This window comes from Ursus arctos, unplaced genomic scaffold (assembly GCF_023065955.2).
Source record: "Ursus arctos isolate Adak ecotype North America unplaced genomic scaffold, UrsArc2.0 scaffold_3, whole genome shotgun sequence".
NCBI lineage: Eukaryota > Metazoa > Chordata > Mammalia > Carnivora > Ursidae > Ursus > Ursus arctos.
In genome coordinates, this window is record NW_026622985.1 from 82,702,009 (window position 1) to 82,721,044 (window position 19,036).

Sequence of the window (19,036 nt, forward strand, 5' to 3'; positions counted from 1 at the left end):
TAAGGATGGTTAGTCAACATCTGAAGTCTTATCATCAAAAAGGCACGCTCCAGGTGGGTGAGTTGGCTTCTGATAGACTCACATCAGAGATCACCCAAGTGTTTCAACTATATTATCTTGATCAGCACTACGGGGTTTATGAAAGAGCATAAGAGATGTTAGAAATAATTTTTCAGTGGGAAATTAAGTGGTGTCAAAGATAGATGACAGGTTAGAAATACTGTCCAGGAATCTCTGCCTTGCAGGCACAAAAATCTGGCCAGCCCAGAGCATTTTTGACTCTGTTCTTGGTCTAGGGTTCCCATTGGGTCTATATTTCATCTTTCAAAAGATTCTGAACTCCGATAGCACTAGAAAGTGAGCTGAAACCTAACACCAAAATATTGTTGCATCTGCTTCAAAGAAACCTTCCAACAAATAAACTTGTCAGGTCAATTGTAATGGACTGAAGCTTTGTGTCCTCCCGAATTCATGCCACCAAGATGGCATTAGGAGATGGGACCCTTGGAATGTCATTAGGTCATGCAGGTGGAGCCCTTCTGAAAATGGGCTTAGTGTCCTTATAAAAAGAGATGGAGACTAGGTATCCCTCTCTTCCTCTCCCTCTCAGATACAACGAGAAGACAGTGGATCATCTGTAAACCAGGAAGAGGGTCTTTACCAAGAACCCAACCCTGCTGGCACCTTGATCTTGGATTTCCTGCCTCCTGAACTGTGAGAAATACTGTTTGTTGTTTAAGCTACCCTATTATAGTCTGTTACAGCAGCCTAAACTAAGACAGTCATTATGTCAGGGCTTCCCAAACTTTCTCACTTCCTGGCACACACAGAAAATGATAATATTTATACTACCCCCTGGGGCCAGGGCTGGCCTAGGGGCTCTAGCTCCCGCACTCCCCATGTGTCTGCCCTGGGGTTTGAGGGCACTTACTATTCCTGACACATTAGTTGAAACAGAAGATTGGGTCTTCACTGAGCTTCAAGAACAGGTTGTGTGACTGTTTCCGTGTCTGCTTACTAGCAAAGACTGATACATGGTAGAATTGAGTCTGACACCTGATTTGTACGGAATCCCGTGGAGGAGAGGCCTGTAGCTCTCACCTACCCATAACCATTAGACACTCAGCCCCCAAATAATCTGATCATTGGGAATGGCCAAGTTGGTGTAGGCCAGGTTACAATGCCACGTCTGTCTGCCTCCAATGTCTGTGCTGGGTTCTGGATGCCCCCTGATTCTTGGGCCCAAAATAGATTAATCAAAAAAAAAATTTTTTTTTTTTGATCAAACGTACAAGGGAAGCTCTCCAGGAAATGCCATGCTAAAGAGTTCTGTCCTTGGTGCTATGCTATTTCACATTTTTATCAGTAATTTGAATAAAGACTGAGAGTCACACTTATCAAATTAGCAGATGGCAAATTCCGGGACTTGTGAAGGTCAGATGAGATACTAGGAGAGAAGTCACGCTGTACTGTTGTAAGTCTTTGCCCACCAATGATAGTTCAAAACTCTCTTAGCAGACTAGAACGGGGTCCAAACTGGACCCCAGAATGAAATTTACTGTAAGCATCAGTTCAAAACTTAACTTTCAAAAAAGTATGAATGAAGAAAGTTCCAGATGGCAGAAGTTCATGTAAAATATACCCAAAATGAGCATCGAATTTAGAGACCCAACGGTTATGAACCAGCAGTGGGATGGGGCTGGCCTGAGTGCTTTGGGGAGCCTATGCCCCACAATCCTGACATGCACACGACCCCACGCTGGGCTTCGCTGCCCCCATTCCCTGCAGACTCTGACCTTCTCCACACACCTCCCCAAAGTCAGATGTGGAGTCAGGCCTAACCGTGCCGTGAGCAGCAATGAGCTCTCAGTCAATGTGGAAAGTAATTCAGAGAAAGCCCTCCATCACTGCTCCCCAAACGAGGCTGTTCCCACCCCCTGCAAAGATGCCCACCTTGGCAGCAAAGCCCAGATGTGCGGCTCAGAGAAGATGTGGAAGGAGAATTGATAAAAGCCTGAACTCTAAGATGTTCTTCATAGAAGATGGAAGGAGTGGGGACTCGGGGGGGACGGGAGTCATAAAAGTAGACAAGCAACTATGAAGGGGCAACCATTTGTGCTCGATACAAATCTCTTTCCTCGAATTGCACTTTGATGTTATCATTTGTATTTTTTCAGCTTTGTGAAACCTCAGAACCTTTTGGCCAAAGACAACAAGAAGTCCGCCAAGTTTTCATTTTGGAGACGGAGTAAGAGCTGTGTCTCTGTGCCTCCCAGCGATATGGTGAGTCTGTGGTCGAGACTCCAACTCGGCAGATGCTCATTCGCAATTGGAGGGCAATGACAATTAAATAAAAGACTGAACGCCAGCACGCAGCCATCACAGCGTGCAGACCTTCCCTTGAGGCTACTTCCTGTTTCCTGTGGATTCACCGTGGTCTCGGTATGTGTGATACTTCTACTGTCTGACTGTTTTAGCACTCTTCCTTTTTGAGCTCAGAAAGCCAAGTTTAAGGTGAGGATCAAGCGAAGAAAATCATACCACCTTAATATCAGGTCCAAAGGGAACTGCACATGTGTCTAAGACAGTTGCCTGCTTTCAAAAGCCTGCAATTAAGTGGGAATATGAGATATAAATGCTAAAAATACAAGCAATAAGTCCTATATTACAAATAAGTTCTTGGCAGCCTGAATTTGCAAAGTCTCTAGGTATACCGCTGTCTTGACACAAAAATACTTAGACCTAGCAGACATCTGGAATGTGAACAAGGCTACTTGCAAAATTTGTTAGCTGGTAAAACCTCTTCCAGGCCTTAAGATTTCTTCTTTAATTTGCAAATATAAATTTTGGAATGAAATGCCACCCTTTCAAAACAATGCGTGCTGAGGAAATGTTGCCTGACACTTTTAGAAGTTACATGGCTCTGTTTGGCCGTGTGATATCCCTGAAGCTTTTGACGTGAGCCCTCTTGAGCCATCCAAACATGGCCATCACCAAAGGAAAGCGAAAGGGCTTCGACTGCATCTCAAGTCCTATAGGCAAAGAACATGCCATTTCACTCAATAACAACAACCATAAATACGAAGACAGGTTTTACAGAATATTTAATTTATTCATCCGTATTTGCCAAGAAGCATTCAGTCTTGCGAGCATCAACTCGTGGAAGAAGGAATGGAGATGAGAATGAGTTTTGGCCCCTTCTTCATGAAGTGAGTCCTGAGTTTGGCAAAGCCTGCTCTCTCCTACCGCCCCCACCACCCAGCCCCGGGCCGTCAACAGCCAATTCAACACTATGCACACAGTCAGCACCTTGAGTGTCTGCACCTGTCTGAGATCTTCTCATCTGCGCACAGAACCAGACCCTGCTTGGAGGACATCTGATAACCCGCGGGTCAGTGGGAAGTCTCTACAATGAAATATAAGAGGGTCGTGCATCGGAAAAGCAGAAGCAGGGGAGGTTCCCTACCTTTGTCTCCCAGACTCTGAGGCAGCCTTTAAGAGGACTCGGCTCCCCAGTCCTGAACACGGCCCCCTCCTCCCCCGCCGCTGCCCCCAGTGGAGTCATGCGCAGGGCATGCCACAAGCACACAGCCCAGACTGGTGTCAACAACTCTATTTTGGTCCCAACCACAGATCGCTGTGGTTAGATCACTTCCCTTCTTCGGACCCCAGGCCCTGATCTCTGGCCCCTACTAGGGAAATAAGCTGCCACCAGATAAACTGGGGAAAACTGCTGAGTTCCCTGAGACAGAAAGTGTAGCTATGTAAATATATTATGTACTGAGCACAGCTGACACAATGCACTAGGGCTGGCTACAGAGGCAGGAGGAGGGACGCGCAGAAATCCCGTCCTCTCTGTGGGGCTTGCCGAGGGTGAGAGCTCAGAACTACCCACCCAGGGCCCTGTTCCCACTCCATAAGGGAGTCCACAAGCCACTTGCAGTAGCACCTCTGAGCCACCCAGGAGCCACCCAGAGAAGAGACTAGATGCATTGTTTCCCTTGAAATTGCACTGCATATTTGCAGTTGAAGACACTCTTTGGGGCTGGATGCTCAGCGTTCCTCATTCTCTAGGACCAGTTGAAACCCGGCCCGTGCTAGTTGGACACCTCACCCTGTCCAAGGACATCTACCTCCCCTTCCCCACAAACCCAGCAACCTTCCACAGCGGTACAGAGGAACCGGGGGTCCAAAGAGTCTGTGCAGACTTCAAAGAGTTGCATATTTTTCTCTCCACGCTCTGCTCGAACTAAATGGCCCTTTTTCTCAAGTTTCCATAGTATGAACACACTGATAGAGCTCAGAGAGACTAAAAGTTCTGCCACCAGCTCCTTCTATATCTGTTGTGATGAATAAGGCTCTTAAATCACCAAGCTTCCCTCTAGAATGCAAAGCACTCGACACTAATATGTTAACTCATTTTCTCCACTGTGTATTGGAAGGAGGGGCGAGCACCACTGCTGGAGTATCTGCTAGGTACTAAGCTGCTGGTAGTTTAATTCAGTACCTTCACCATAAGGGTGTGAGGCAGAGGTGTGATGACAGGAAGGGGACCCTGGGGCTCCCCAGAGAGGGACTGCTGCACCTCATAGCATTCAAATAATACAAATGCTTCTGAACATTCTTTGGGCCAAGCCAACCCTATCTAGTGGCCAGATCCCATCTATAGACCAGACTTGTATGGACTGGCTCCTACCCGTGGACAAACAAGACATAATTTCTGAAGGGCAAGGTGAAAATTCTCATCACCATCTCTCTGCTCCCAGTGGAGCTCCTCTCATCAGCTCCTGCTGTTTCAGTGTGCTGTGTGCACATTGGAAATGGGGTACACACACCAAGAAAGGAACCGGTGAATGCCCAGAACAAAGGCCTGGTCGTTCTCCGTTACTGAAATTCTGCCTTTACCCTAAGCTCGCTCGGTGATCTTTTGTGTAGGATTCAACCTCCGGGTACCACTGTTTCTCCGTTGGGAAAGAGTGGAGAGCTCCCATGGCAGAGTGAGGGCCTGGGTGCTTTCAGAACAATCTCAAGCAAAATGTCCCAGATAGTGTGTGCATTTGAAACATGAGCCACTTGGAAAATGTAAAAATCTGTATCTATGTGGGTCTTCTTGCTTCCTTACCAAGCTTCTACCAGATCCCCAAGTGAGCTAAGTGTACCACTGGGATGAGTAGTGCTCAGCATGGTGGGCACTGAGACGAAGCAGCAGGGGAATGAGGGTCATATGTCTGCTGGCCTCCTGCTCATGTCTATGCGAAATCCCATATGTACCTCAATTCACCACATCCCGAAAAAGCACAACCTCCTTACTCACCACTTCCCCTCCGTCGAGTCTAGGTCTAGAAATCTCTAGCTCATCAATGGTGTCAAGGCTTCCCGAAGCCTGCTCTGCTTGCTCCCCACTGCCTACACTGCCATACCCCATCTGTCAACTCAAACTCCCATGTGCCTCTTGGATCTGTCCCTCTCTCCCCACTGCCACAGCCTCTGGTCAGCCCTCCCTCCAACCCCCTGGATTACTATCATAACCCCATGTCCAATCCTTTCTCCACCCTGCCCCCATAGAGATCTTTCTACAAGGAGAATCTTGCTTCTCTTACTTGGAAATCCCCCAGGCCTCGCCACTGCCTGCAGGACATGTGCTGGCCCACCCTGCCCCGCATTTGCACCCTGCCCCACTTCCCAGCCTGCCTTGCACTATTGCAGGTGGCCAGCACCACATGAGCTCGCCTCCATGCCTTGGCCACGCTGCTTCCTTCACTGGCTACCTCTTCCTCATGTGTTCACGAGGCCATGCCCACGCACCCGTCAAAACACCCTCGTCCTTCTCCAGAACACCTTCTCCCGCCTTTCATACCTGGATGGGTGCCCCATCTCACATATTTTCAGGATGCCTTCTGAGTATGTAGATCTCACTTCTTACCACGTTGGGTTTAAATTATCTATAGACGTGGGTGCTGTGACCACGCCAAGCTGTGAGCACCCCAGCGTCAGAAACCATTTTGCTTCAGTACAATCAAGCTCTTGCACAGTGCCTCGCACATAGTAGGCTCTCAATAAACATTGACTGAATTGACTAACCGATCGACTTGTTATCTAACTATTCCTTAACATCACATCTACCTCTCCAACTAAAATATGCAACTATATACATCTGGAGCAAGGTGAAGGGTGGATGTCCAGAGAAATCATGACCCCTTTCCTTTCTCCGAAGTCCTGACCTAACCTACTATTGCAGGATCAGGTGTCGGACACCTCCTACCCAGGCCTCCACACTCCTGCACTGCCCTTCCCTTCCCCTGGTCTCCTGCTCTCCCACAGACATTCTCCTTTCAGAGTCTGTAGGCTGCTTTCATCATTTCCGCCCTTCACCAGATCAGCAAGCACACAAGAGCAGTCCCGGTGTAGTGGGGAGAGGCCCGAGCTTCATTGTCTCCTTCTCCATTTTCTTGGACCTCGCATGTAAATACAATCTTCTGCCCGCCCGCTCACCTGGTCCTTTCATATGGATGGCCATACTCGTCCTCACCTCCTGGGCTTCAGGTCAGGAACAGCAAGGGCTTATTCCAGCTTTAAAGGAAAAGAAATCGAGGCCTCGGCCCAGAGAGGGACTGGCTGGAAGAAAGTCAGCAGGCCTAGGATAAGAAGCTGGGTCTCCCTATTCCCTGCCCGGCACATAATACTTCTTCAATTGCTCTGAAAATGAAAACCTCGGGATTATTTTGCAGGAGGGAAAAAAAAAAAAAAATAGGCCTTGAGAAGCCGTAGCCACACTTCCGACAAGCTCCATTCAGAGGGCAGCGTAACTTACATAAATGATTTCCTATTACACTGCAATTGTCACTGCAACATGACAGCCTTGCAGTTTCCTTGAAGTGTTCTCTTTGTTGTTTTTCTGTACAGATCCCCCAGAAAGAAGAATCAAATATGGTCCGAGCAGCAAAACAAATCACACGACACCCGCAGACCCAGACCCCCCTTCTGCATGGCTCCTCCTGAGAAGGACCAAAGAGAAGGCAGTGAATGAACCCCCCGGGCCTGAGCCCTCTTCCACCTGCCCTGTTCCCAGAGCTCTGCCGTGTCCCTGCAAATAGGATTCCTTTTCAAAATAAATAAATAAATAAAAGCCAACAGTTTATGAAGAAGAAATGAAGTGGCAATTTCCCAGCATGGCTAGGAATCAATACAAGCTGTTGCCAGGGTTTTCCATTCAAAGGGTGACTGCTACACTTCTCCAAAGTCAAGAGTGACAGAGCTCCAGCGCTTGACTTACAACTGCTTCATCATAGCAAGATATTTTTAATTTAAAACTCACTGCAGTTGGGTTCGAACTCAGCTGGGACTTGATTTACTGCTAATTCATTTCTCCGATTCCTATAATTCTAAACTCAGTCACCAAACAGTTTAATGCTGATAGAATCACCAGTGCAATGCTTCATGAATGGGCGTCAGGGGAATTTTGTTAGTAAGTGTGTGTTAGCAACTGTTATTCACTTTGGAAAGGAGCATGGTGCTTGGGCAAAGCATGGCTGAGGCCTTATAATTGGGCATGTGGGTCACCAGCCTGTGTCCCCCAGGTGATCCAAATCCACACACCATCGGGGTGCTAGCCCACCCCCACCCCAACTTTCACACACACACACACACACACACACACACACACACACACACACACACACACCATTTCCTATATAAAATGAGTACCAGGCACTGAAATGCTGCCCATGGGAAATGCCTAACTCTGCTCTCTGGGTCACTACCCAATGGTGGAAATCATGGATTCATAGTCTAATTAGAAACCTTCAGCCTCTCTGGGGTAGCAAAGTTTCTTCCTCAAGAGAAAATTTCTTGTTTCAACTATCCAAAATTTAGAGAGCTATGTCTCAATAACTCAAGCCTTCTTTGTGAATGTAGAACATTTATCTTTGCCAGTTATATTGAAGCCTCTTATTGGATAAATGTAGCTGAGAAAACAATATGGAGAAGGTGAATGTCATTACTCACATGTTTTACAAGCATCCATCTCGATCTATCACGTGCAACCAAAAAGTGCTCCTTGTCGGAAATATTTCCACCAACCAGTAGGAGCCACAATCACACTCCTTAAAACGGTCCCTTTAGGGAATGTACATCTGAAGGCACTATGGTTGCCAGCATCTCATAACAATTCACAACCATCTCTGAGATTCTTAAAAGCAAATGGCAAGAACCAGAAGAAGGCAGCCCCTCTGAAAGCTGGACCTCAGAACCCCCCCATGTAATGATTTGGTAGACTCATTCTCCTATTTCTCCTCCTCCAAACCAAACTCAAACCCAAAAGCTCTCACTTGAAGGCCAGCATCTCCCCAAATGCCTTTTGTCCAACACTTGTTCCAGGATTGGCTTAAACACTCACCACCAAACAAGCTGAAAAATGGCTGGCGAAGAATAATTAAACAGGAATCTCTACAGTGGGACTCCTATGCCTTTAATGTACATCTTAAATCTCCAAGAGGAGGACAGAGCCTAAGGTGTTTACAAGGCTTACTTGGCCACGGATGTTTTTTCCATGGAGGGGACTGGTCTTCAGAATGCTTTGGGAAATGCAATCTGGTCATCCCTCCCAGTCTCCCGGCACCTAAACCCACAATGGGTTTTATATGGAAAGCAGGAGTTCAGTTCCACGTGTGTCATGTCAATAGACCACCAGTCCCCAAACCACCATCACCCAGACACTCTAAGGCGACTGGTGGGTTCAGCCTGCACTCGTCTTAGTTGGTCTTATTCTCTGTACTAGCCACCTGCCTCGATGTGGTTCCAGCCCTGCCCCTGTCAGAGGAGCTGGTTCACACGCCCCTAGTTCTCTCCTTTATAGGCCATTCATCTCCACATTTTCCTGCTCTGTTTATTCATTCTATTGACTCAGCAAATATTTATTGCTTGCTTCCAGTATGACAGGCCCTAGGTGGGGCACCAAACACACAAGAAAAGTAAGAAATGGTCCCTCTCATCGACCAATATAAGGAAATAATTTCAATGCTACTGTCATCATCCCTACCGCCCAAAGCAGCTTCTTTACCATTATTAAAAGGTATGAATTAAGTTCTGATGACACAGGAGACACTTCAACCAGAGGCTGGTCCTGACCCTCCGGGAGCCGGAAATCTCTGGCAGCCACGCTAATGCAGACCCACGTCTCGAAGTCCGTGAGTTGCTCACATCAATCAGCAGTTAAAGGCAAGTGCATTTAGGGAAGAGAGACAGGGTCAGTATTTAATGGCGAAGGCGGGGGGAAGGGTCACAAGCACAGGGCGACCATCAGTCCTTTGCTCCGTCAGACCCTGGAGGGGCTTCAAAGCCCATGAGTTGTAAAAAGGAAGGGGTGATGGCTGGAGGCAATGACTTAGGAAAAGTATTTTATGCAAAAATGCCCCCCCCCCCCCCGTGGTCTTACAGCTCGATGCTTACAATATTTCTTAAAACCAGGAGAAAGGCAGAGGTCCTTTGCCTGTGACCCCAGCTTCCAGGCAGCCATGCCCCTCAGCCGACACAAACAGAAGTGTCTGAGAAATCCACACACCACCGAGTAGAAGGCACTCCTTTGCTTCATAAGCTCCACAAGTTAGGAAAACCTCTTGAAAGAACATGGGCACATGTCCTTAATGCGGTTTCTCCCGGGGGCTTGCATTAGGTAACCCAGAGTGTGGCTGGCCGTCGCAGCCATGGAGCGCGACTGTTGAGGACTGAACGATGGCTTCTTGGAGCAGCTCTGACTCACTGTTTGATTCTGTTCTGAAGAACCTTATGTGTCTTACAGGGAACCTGTTATCCCAGACCCCTCATTTATGCACCTGCCCAGATAGTCCTTGAAACCCCGCCCTCACCCCCAGTTCTAGCCTTCAGCTACTTGTCCCACTTCTAGTCTGAGTCACCCCAGGAACGCTTCACACTATTCCTGAAGTTCCCGAAGCCTTTCTTCCTTCAGGGCAAAGGCCAGGCTCCAGCACGCCCATGGTGAGGGGAGCCACAGAAGCCCCAGCCTATGGGCCTGACCACCGACAGCTCTGCTTTGAGCTAGCATCACAACCCCAAAGTGAGGGGGATTCCTGCCTCATGGGTGAATGGTGCCCAAGGAGCTGCAGCTCACAAAAAGGACCCAGCACAGAAGCTGCCTGCCCTCCAGGCTCTTCAGAGACTGTGTTCCCATCAGGCTTCTCTAGGTAAGGAGCCACCCGCTGTGCTTCCTCAGGAAGCTCTAGCGGGCTTGGTAATACATTCTTTGTATTCTTTGTACATTTGTGGTTTCTGTTCCTTCCCTACTTCTCCCCCTTTCTCCTTCACTTTTGCTGCCCTGGGATTTCACCCCTCAACAAAGTGTTCCCACATCAGCTTTTGCCTCAGGCTCTGCTTTCTAGGGAACTCAGGCCAAGACTGGGGGTGAGGGGCAAACAGACCAAAAGTGCAAGGCTCTGGGCTCCTCCATAGCTTTGACCAGAACAGTCCTGTGTGTTAGAATCCCATACAGAATTTCATTTGAGTAAAGAGCTCCGCTGCATACATACTAAAATATTTTCAGAATCACTGATCTAGACCAACCCCCTCATTTTATCAATGGTGATACTGAAACATAAGGTGATTTTCCCAAGACCCCTTAGCTGGTAAGTGACAGAGCTGGAAAAATCTACATCTATTTGTCTCTAAAACCGAACTTTTCCCACAACACCAGTGCTTTTTAACCAGGGAAACATACCAGAACTGTCTAAGAACCTGAGAAAATAAACACCTGCCTGCACCTCACTCCTGCCTAAGAACCTCCCTGCTGTCTTGGAAGGATAAGGGGCAAACCCTGAGCCTGAAGTTGGACTATCTGCCCACCTGGCAAAATTCTGTTTGAAACCCTAGTATCTACTTAATCACCAGAACCCAGTATTTAGTGTGTAGAGCATGAATGCTCTGCTAAAATTTTCATTGTAGAATCCATCCTTTTATTCAGTTAGGAATAGAAAAATGAAATGCTGGGTCTTAGGCCAACCTTTCTCAGTGGATTCTCAGGGCCACTACACAGTACATCCCCCTATTGTGGTTTCATAATCCAAGTTAGTGAGTTTAAAGGCTCTGAGAAGTCCTGCAACAAGGAACTGTAACTTTGCTTTACACACTCAGGGTTTCTCCAACTTTGGCCATGAGAACTTTTTGTGTATGTAATATCTATTCACTTCCGTGGCATATGCTTTGGGAAATTCTGCTCTATTTTAGGTTTACCTTCAGGAAGCAGGTCTGAGATGGAGAGGGAGAAAATGAACTCTATGTCTGCAAGGTTAGCTGACATTCTACATAGGCTGGTTCAATTACACGTCCCCATGGCTGCCGCCCTGACATGCCCTCCTCTCACCGTCTCCTCCCGCCATAAGAGGGGGAATGGTCAGCCAAGTCTGCTTTGCTTACTTACCCTGTTCTTGCCCTCTGCGCCAAAGCCAAGGAATGGTTATTCGGCCTCTAGCTCTAGACCCCATACCACCCTGAGAGACACCCAGCTGTGCTCATACGAGATGAGTTCAATGAGTACGTCAGATGTAAAGCTTCTGGGCTGCCATGGCTTTCCTTTCCTATGGTCCCAGTGCCCTCTTCGTCCACTGCTTCTCTCCGCACGCTTCCTAATGAAAGTACTCTTCCCCAGAAGACCTCAGAATTGATTCCGCTAGTCTACGTTCAGTGCATTGACTATAGAAGCGACATCCTCTTAGCTAGTGATCTGTTTTGTGCTGGAGTGACAAAACATTCCAAAATCCAATTTGCTGCTGTGAATCCTGGTTCGTGGAGAAGGCACCGTGGCGAGGAGGGGCTAGCCAGGGTCAGCTGGCAATGAGAGGGTGCCGAAGGCTTCAAGGCTGGGGCAGGACTCCATATCTGCCAGTTTTAGCCACTCCCACGGGTGCGCCAGAGGGGAGGTAATGAAATGCACCCCTGCTAGCCACCTCGAGTTTGGCAGAAACTTCCACTTACCTCGCAGCATAGAGGAGAAGCCAAAGAACGTGTAGAATAAAAGTTTGTCTTTGGAGGAAAAAACTAACCAAACAACTAACCGTGAGAGTATCGCCTGTGGCTGTTCCCTAAAATGTTGAGGCTAGAGAGACTGAGTCAGGCAGCTGAGGCCTGGCTTTGGGATGGGACAGCACCCATGTCCCATCTATGGGCTCCATCAGGGCCTCCCAGCTCCCACCTCTCAGAATCCGGACGTCATTCCTAACTCATGCTCCTCTCACACAAGTGTGCAGGATGACTTTGGCCACAGGCCATGGGCACCAAGCTCCAGCGAATCTCTGCTCCCACTATTATATGGCCCAGGCGCCCAGTGTGGCATGATGCCCACAGGCACAGATTCTTTCCCTGGCTTTCAAAATCTAGAACCCTAGGGCTAATGAATGAATGAATGAACCAACAAGTCCCTACCGTGGGCGTCCTTCCCCAAACGCGAAGAGACCATCTGCCATATAGGGTCCTGGAGTCTTGGGCATCCCGTCTCATTCCCTACACAATCAAAATGAGAATAGACAGTCCCTCCTTGCTGGATGGCTTGAAGGGTTCAATGAGAGAGCAGTATTTCCACAACGTCAGCAAATCTGAAGCCATTACTAGAGAGAACTAGATTTCGACCAGCACAAGACTCAAAGCCTCACAGAGTCAAAAGCACAGATGAGGTCGGTACTCATCACTCCTCCTTAGTTTTTCCCAGGGAGAGATGGGAGTTGCCAAAAGAGGCAAGAGTCACCCCCAGGAACTGAGCACTCTGCTAGAACGATCCATGCAATTTCACAACTCACCAACAGTCAAAGATAAGGTAGTCCCACTTGATGAATGGGGAAATTGAGAGTCAAAGGAAAAAAATAGATTCACCTGAGGTCACAGACGTGTCTCAGGGAGAAACCACATACCCTCTACTTCCTCAGCATAGTCTCCCACAAACCTCCCCAGGGTGGCAACACGCTCCTCACAGATGCCCCAAGGAGGCAGATGGCACAGTGATAAGGAGGGAGGTCAGGTTGCCTAGGCTTGAGACGTGGCTCCACCGCCCACCAACTGCCCGATCCTGGACAAAGTCCTTCCCCTCAGGCACTTCAGTTTGCTCCTGCAGAAAATGGGAATAATTCAGTAACTGCCTCTCTGGGTGGTTATGTGGAGGCTATGGGCCAACCTGCATAAACCACTCAAACGATGGCTCTTCCAAGTCAGGGCCGAATAAATATGAGCCACCACCACCATCACTGATTATCATTCCTTTCCATTCTGCTACTTTCCCCAGGGCAAATACGAATGTCCATACAGCCTATCCCCTGGGAAGGCTGATGCCTCATGATCGTGAGCACAGGGGTCTGGGTGCTGGCACGGGCTCTCGCAGGGATTCAGGAAGCTTTCCTCCCAAGCTGCTTCATATCAAGCAGAGAAGCAGCCTCCTCCTTCTGGAACAAGGCCTCTGCTCCGGGAATTAGGACCTTCTGTCTGCCTTTGCTTTTAAGACCCATCTCCTACCACTGAGCCGCAGAGCCCCCTTCAGTGTCCCTGCTCACCCCACCTTCCTGCCACGACTGGAATGCCACAGCCTGGGCAGTGCGGAGCAAGGCAAGAGTGAGTAAGTTCAGACGGAGGGGATCGGGAGGGGGGTCAGGGTCAGAGCCGCGGGGCCAGCGGCTTCCAAAGACGTAGAGTCTGCAGGGCTCTGCACGGGCCAGGCATTGCTCAATGGAGCCTATAGGGCAATTACCCTAATCATGTGCATCTCCCAAACAGCCGTTTGATTTATTAGCGCGACGTCTTTTTAAAATGCCGCTCTTAAATATAAATAACACTTAATCATCCAGCTGTCGTTAAATTCATGTTATATTGATTTCTTGGAGTGCCACAAATTTGAGGGCGAATGGGCTGTCGGATGTGCACACAAAGCAAAGAGGTGAATTAGCAAGTTGTGGGGGAAAGGGAGCGAATAGAGGAAGCAGGAAGGGGGTGACAGGGGGAAGGAAATAAGCCCTGTTCTACTGCCCCGGGGTCTGAACCAGCTTCATTCACATCGCCAGCGCTGGACACAAACAAGGAGAGGAGAACGGCCCATCTGCTGCACAGACTAATCACAGCGTGGATCACCCCGCCCATCACGGAGCCACTCCAACAGGTCTCTGAGGTGGCATTGTCTGTGTAGTGCCTTCTCCTAGTGCGGATGGGGAGAAGAGGCTAAGAAATGCCCCCTAGCTGGCTCGGAGGAGAGAGATTGGCTGCAGTTTCTTTGCATCAAAGCCTGGCGATAACCAGGAGCTAAGAGCGGTTAATCACCCCGCCCCCTCAGCTCTCTCCCCACTTCAGGACCGCTGCCTCCCTAGAAAGCCCCCACTGCCTTCCCGGCAGCCCTCGTTGTGATTAAAAGGATCAGGAGGCCGAGGGTAGGCAGACTCTGCCTTGCAGATTTCCCTGTCTGCAGGGAGCAGCAGCCGTGCAGAGGGGCAGAGGAGAAAGGAAACAAGCTGGCAGCCTCAGATGCCTCTGGAAATCTGTGCAGGCATCGGTGGGCATCCAGGATGAAGTTTGGGGAGGACAGAGGCGGGTCCGCAAGTGAGTACCAGATTGGGCAAGAAGGAATAGCGCTGGTGGGCAGCCCATGCTCACGGGGGAACACCTAGAGCACAGCCTCGCAGCAGCGAGGGGCTGCTGAAAAGAAGCACTCAAGGTTGGGGCTTTTCTAATAAGACTCTCTTCCACATGCAAAGACCCTAGAGAACTTTAAAGGAAGGCCACAGAGGAGTGGTAGAGAGAGAGTGTGACAACGTGACATGCTCCAGGGCTCAGCAAGAGAGCCAGGAAAAAAATTAGATGATGTATACCCAGCTTTACACAGATGTTAATTAATGCCTGCTTTGCCCTAGAAACCAAATCGGTACCCAATGCTAAGTGCAAAAAGTGTGGGGATTTTTTTGAACCCATGTTTAAAAATGTTTAGCTTACAACTGGCATCATGACTGCTGGCTTTGCATTAAAATGATGGCTCCTCAGGATACGAGACAGAGAGGGAAGCCGGGAAGGGAGCAGAGGTCCGTGTGGAAGACACACAGACGTTTCAGGAAGCTTTGTATGCCATCCTTTTGCCCCTTCAAGGCCCCATGAGAGACTATTTACCTGGGAGCCATGCACTGCTTTGGAGCTCACTATTTCTTATGAAAACCATGTGCTCCTGTATGCATCCGTGGGACCTCCCTGTCCACACACTCATGAGGCATGCGTTTGTGGAAACGTCCCAGTCCTTCCACAGCCGGGGAGACAGAGGCAGGTCCCACTGTCACACACTGGACGAGCTGATCACGTTGAGCCAGGCTCTTTAAGAAAGCACGCATACATCTGGGTGTGTGTATACACACCATTCTTAAAAAGAAAACGATGTGTCTTCCCCCTCCTGGGTTCTCCCCATTGTGAGAGCTTGCTTCACTCCATCTACCCTTTCCAATCAATCAAAGGGCAGTTCACACAGCACACAGCAGGAATACAATCTCCCCCCAGGGGCGTCTGCGCCTCTCCTCCCCAGCCTAGCTGAGACCTTTGCAGGAGCTGGCAAAGTTTGAAAACAGCAGTGATGGGGGTGAGGGGAGAGCCCTTTATTTTAGCACCCAACTTCAGGATTTACAGAGTCAACCAAATCTTGTGCCCAACACTGAGGCCCCTTGTTCGAAAGAATGTTGACTCCTTTCCCCTCATGTTCTGGAAGACTCCCAACATATTTTTCCCACTGGTGAGTTTGTAGGACACTCCGAACACATGATCTTGCATAAAGGGTACACGTTCATCCCATTTCTTGCCAGGTTGCCCAACAAGCTACCCCAAAAGGGACAGCAAGAGAGAAAGACAGGACCCTGCTCTATTTACATGCAACTCCAAAATAATGTTTTACTTGGATCTCATGCTCTTCTCCCTACAGCGACTGAGCCCAAATGAATTGCTCTTTGACCCCACATGGAAACTGCAAGAAAGCCCTTTTGGAGCCCCAACCACCTCCTACCTCCTCCAGAAAAAAGTTTGAAAATGAGCAGCCTGTGAAATCACAGCCGGGCACCAAAGGAAAGGAAAAGATTTAGGGAAATTGAACTTTGAACCCCAGGCCTCTAGAGAGTGATTCTGCACTGTCAGGAGCTGCCTGGCTCTGGGAGACACTGGCAACCCCAAGAATGCCTGGTCTCCTTATGGGGGGAGGGCACTGCCGAGGTGGACGCGAGAGAAGGGACCCTCCTCCCTGCCAGCACTACACCCTCTTCTGACCCTTTCCCGTTGGATTTCTCAGACACACACCTCCAAGGCATGTGACAGGTGTTATTGGGAGGCACAGGCGAAGCATCCCGGAGCTTTCCCATACAGTGTAGATGGAAGGGGAGAGAGGTGAAGGGGAGACCCAAGTCCTGTGTCCCTAAGCCCTGTGGGCTTGCTGTGGCCGAGACACTGGAGATGTGAATGGGTCATACCTCTTATGGAGGATCTGTCCCCATTTACCCTCCCTAGGCCAGCAACACCCCCAATGCGACGCTGAAGCCCCTTCCTGCCTGAAATCTCGGCGCATTCGCGGGGAAGCAGTGCCACGCTTCAGAAAGGCGGTTGTGCTGCCTCTTACTGGGGAAACGCAGTGTCTGTTCCCTATGCACCGCCCTACAGAACTGCAGCCCCATCTGCCTCTGTGGCCTCCTCCCTGCACGCTGGGCCACCACGCTCTCTGAATATCTGTCCAAATATCTGTGGGTCTGTCTCCCATGAAAACCCCAGGGTATCCAAAGGCCACGGAGCAGAGATGACACTGGGTGGGTCTCCCCCAAAGCTCTCGTTACTTCTCCCGTTTTGAAAACCAGCTAGAAATACCAGGAGCCGGGAACTGAAAAATCTCTCCCTCAGCTTCCCCCGGTGGGAGGGAGAGGCGGTAATACACAAAATCCCACCCTGAAAGTCCTGGGTACGAGAAGTCTGAGTCCGGATCCTCACAGGAGAAAGAACAAGGGAAATGCCTACTCCGGCCGCGCGGCACCTACGCGGGTGTCCAGGTGGGACGTGGGCAGGTGCGTGTGCGCGGCGTGTGCCAGTGTGTGTTCGTGTGTGTGTTCGTGTGTGTGTGCGTGCGTGCAGCGGGCTGGCTCCAGGGCAGCCGAGGACTCCCGGACCGAGCCGGGCATCTCCGCCCGCACTGCCCTCGCCCGCCCGCCCGCCGGCTCCTTACCTGGAAGCGCCGCTTTTGCCTCCTTCAGCGGGAGCGCCGCATTGACACTGCAGATGGTGCCTGTGCCGCTGCCTCTCGTCCTCCTCTGAACGTGTGCGTGTGCGCGCGTGTGGCTGCCTGCTCCAGCCCCAGCCCCGAACGCAAATACTCCACCGAGGCAGAGGGAACCCGGGAGGAGGCACGGCTGGCAAACGGAGGGCGAAATCACAGCCTGCGGGGCTTGACAGCTCCTCTGGCGGCGTCCAAGGTGGGCGGAATGTCCAACAAAAAGGTCGGAAAATGTGGATCGATTCCAAGCACCCCTCTGCTCCACCTAGCCCAGAGTCGGAGCGGCGGCGGCGGCTCTCGGGGGCTGCGGTGGCGACGCGGGGCTGCCCCCCTTCGTCCCCACCCCCGCGGGCTGAATGTCCTTGATGCCAAGCGGGCACGGCGGCGTCACTCCGCGCCGCCCATGCTCGCCCGGTCGGGCCGCTGCCCGGGCGCGGCGAGTACGCGGGGGACCCGCCGGGGAGCGCTCTCGGCGCCTCTGCGCGCCTCCCTGGGCAGCCGCGGCCGCCCCCCGGCAGCCCGCTGCCGGCCGCGCCGCTGCTGCCCCCGCCCCTGCCGGGGGTCTGGCCGGGCAATGCCGAGGGCCCGGGGCTGGGGGGCCGCGGGAGCCGCCGGCTGCTCCCCGGGGAGGCGCGGGGCTGCGGCGGCGGCGCCTGGCGCTGCGGCGGCGGAGAGCGCGGCCGCGGGCCGAGCCGGGCCTCCCGGGCGCGCCCCCGGCCCCCCGGGCGGGCTGCTAGCAAAGTTTGCAGGGGGCAGGGAGCGGGGCCGCCGCTGGCTCGGCCGCCGCCGGAGCTCCCGGGCTGCCTGCTGCCGCCGCGGCTCGCTGCTGCTGTGCATTGAAGCCCGGCCAAGCGCTGCAAAAACTCCAGCTGCCTGGCGCTCTCTGGGTCCTCCTCTCCTCCCTCCCGCCCTCCCTGCTTCCCTGCCTCCCTCCCTCGCCTTGCCTCCTCCCCTCCCCTGCCGCCCGCCGCCCGCCGCCGCTCCCTCTCTGGCTCGCTCGGGCTGGCTCGGAGCTCGCGGCAGACATCTAGACCGACGGAGGGCGGCCGGCAGAGGGGGCAGGGGGCACCTCCCCCGAGCTCCGCGCCCACCGTTGCCCGCCCCCCTGCGCTCCCCCGCAGGGGCCTTTGCCGACACCCCCTGGTTCCCTCGGCCACCCAGCCGGCAGCGATATGGGGCAGAGAGGGACACGTAGATGGTGACACGGGCGCAGGGCGCGCACTCGGAAGGAGGCAACACTCAGCCTCCTCGGGATGTGGACGCTGACGGTCGGTCGGAGGGACCCTCAGGTGTTCAGAGCTGACACAGGCGCACGCACTTCGTCCGAATCAGAATCCCAGCGCCCCACCAAGGCACCCCCATGGCACCCAAGGACGGAGGCCTGGGGGAGAGGGCATGAATGGCCAAGTGCCCTAGAGCTTGCTCAGTAACCTGTCTATTCATTTTTATATGGAGAGGCTGACCTGGCTCCTTTTCTCAGAAACCTAGACCACAGCAAAACAGACAATGCCCACATCAGGGCACTTTCTGAGGTCCAAAGAAAGAAATCACCACGTTGCTGTGGTTGAGACAGGCGTCTGGCAGAGAGGAAATATGCGGGATGGGAAGTGGGTAGCACTAGCTTAGAAACCCCTGCCTAGGTCCTCCTAGGAAGGTGACCCACCCAGCAGGAAAAGCCTAAGAGAGTCCCACACTTAGGTACCAACTCCATGCCCCCCCAGAGTCCCAGGGCACCACCATCACTTGTGCCACTAACACACCTCCTCACGTGGGCAACAG

The 19,036-nt window shown here is 51.5% G+C and overlaps 1 protein-coding gene across 2 annotated transcripts in view; it reads right to left on the reverse strand.

Moving 5' to 3' along the window:
• Window positions 1-17,713, reverse strand: part of PLXNA4 (plexin A4) — a 420,354-nt gene extending 402,641 nt beyond the window's left edge. For both annotated transcript variants that reach the window (XM_026513509.4, XM_057304553.1), the window contains exon 1: window positions 17,210-17,713. The gene's annotated coding sequence lies outside the window, so the exon portion shown is untranslated. The remainder of the gene's footprint in view (window positions 1-17,209) is intronic.
• Between the last annotated feature and the right edge of the window lie 1,323 nt (window positions 17,714-19,036).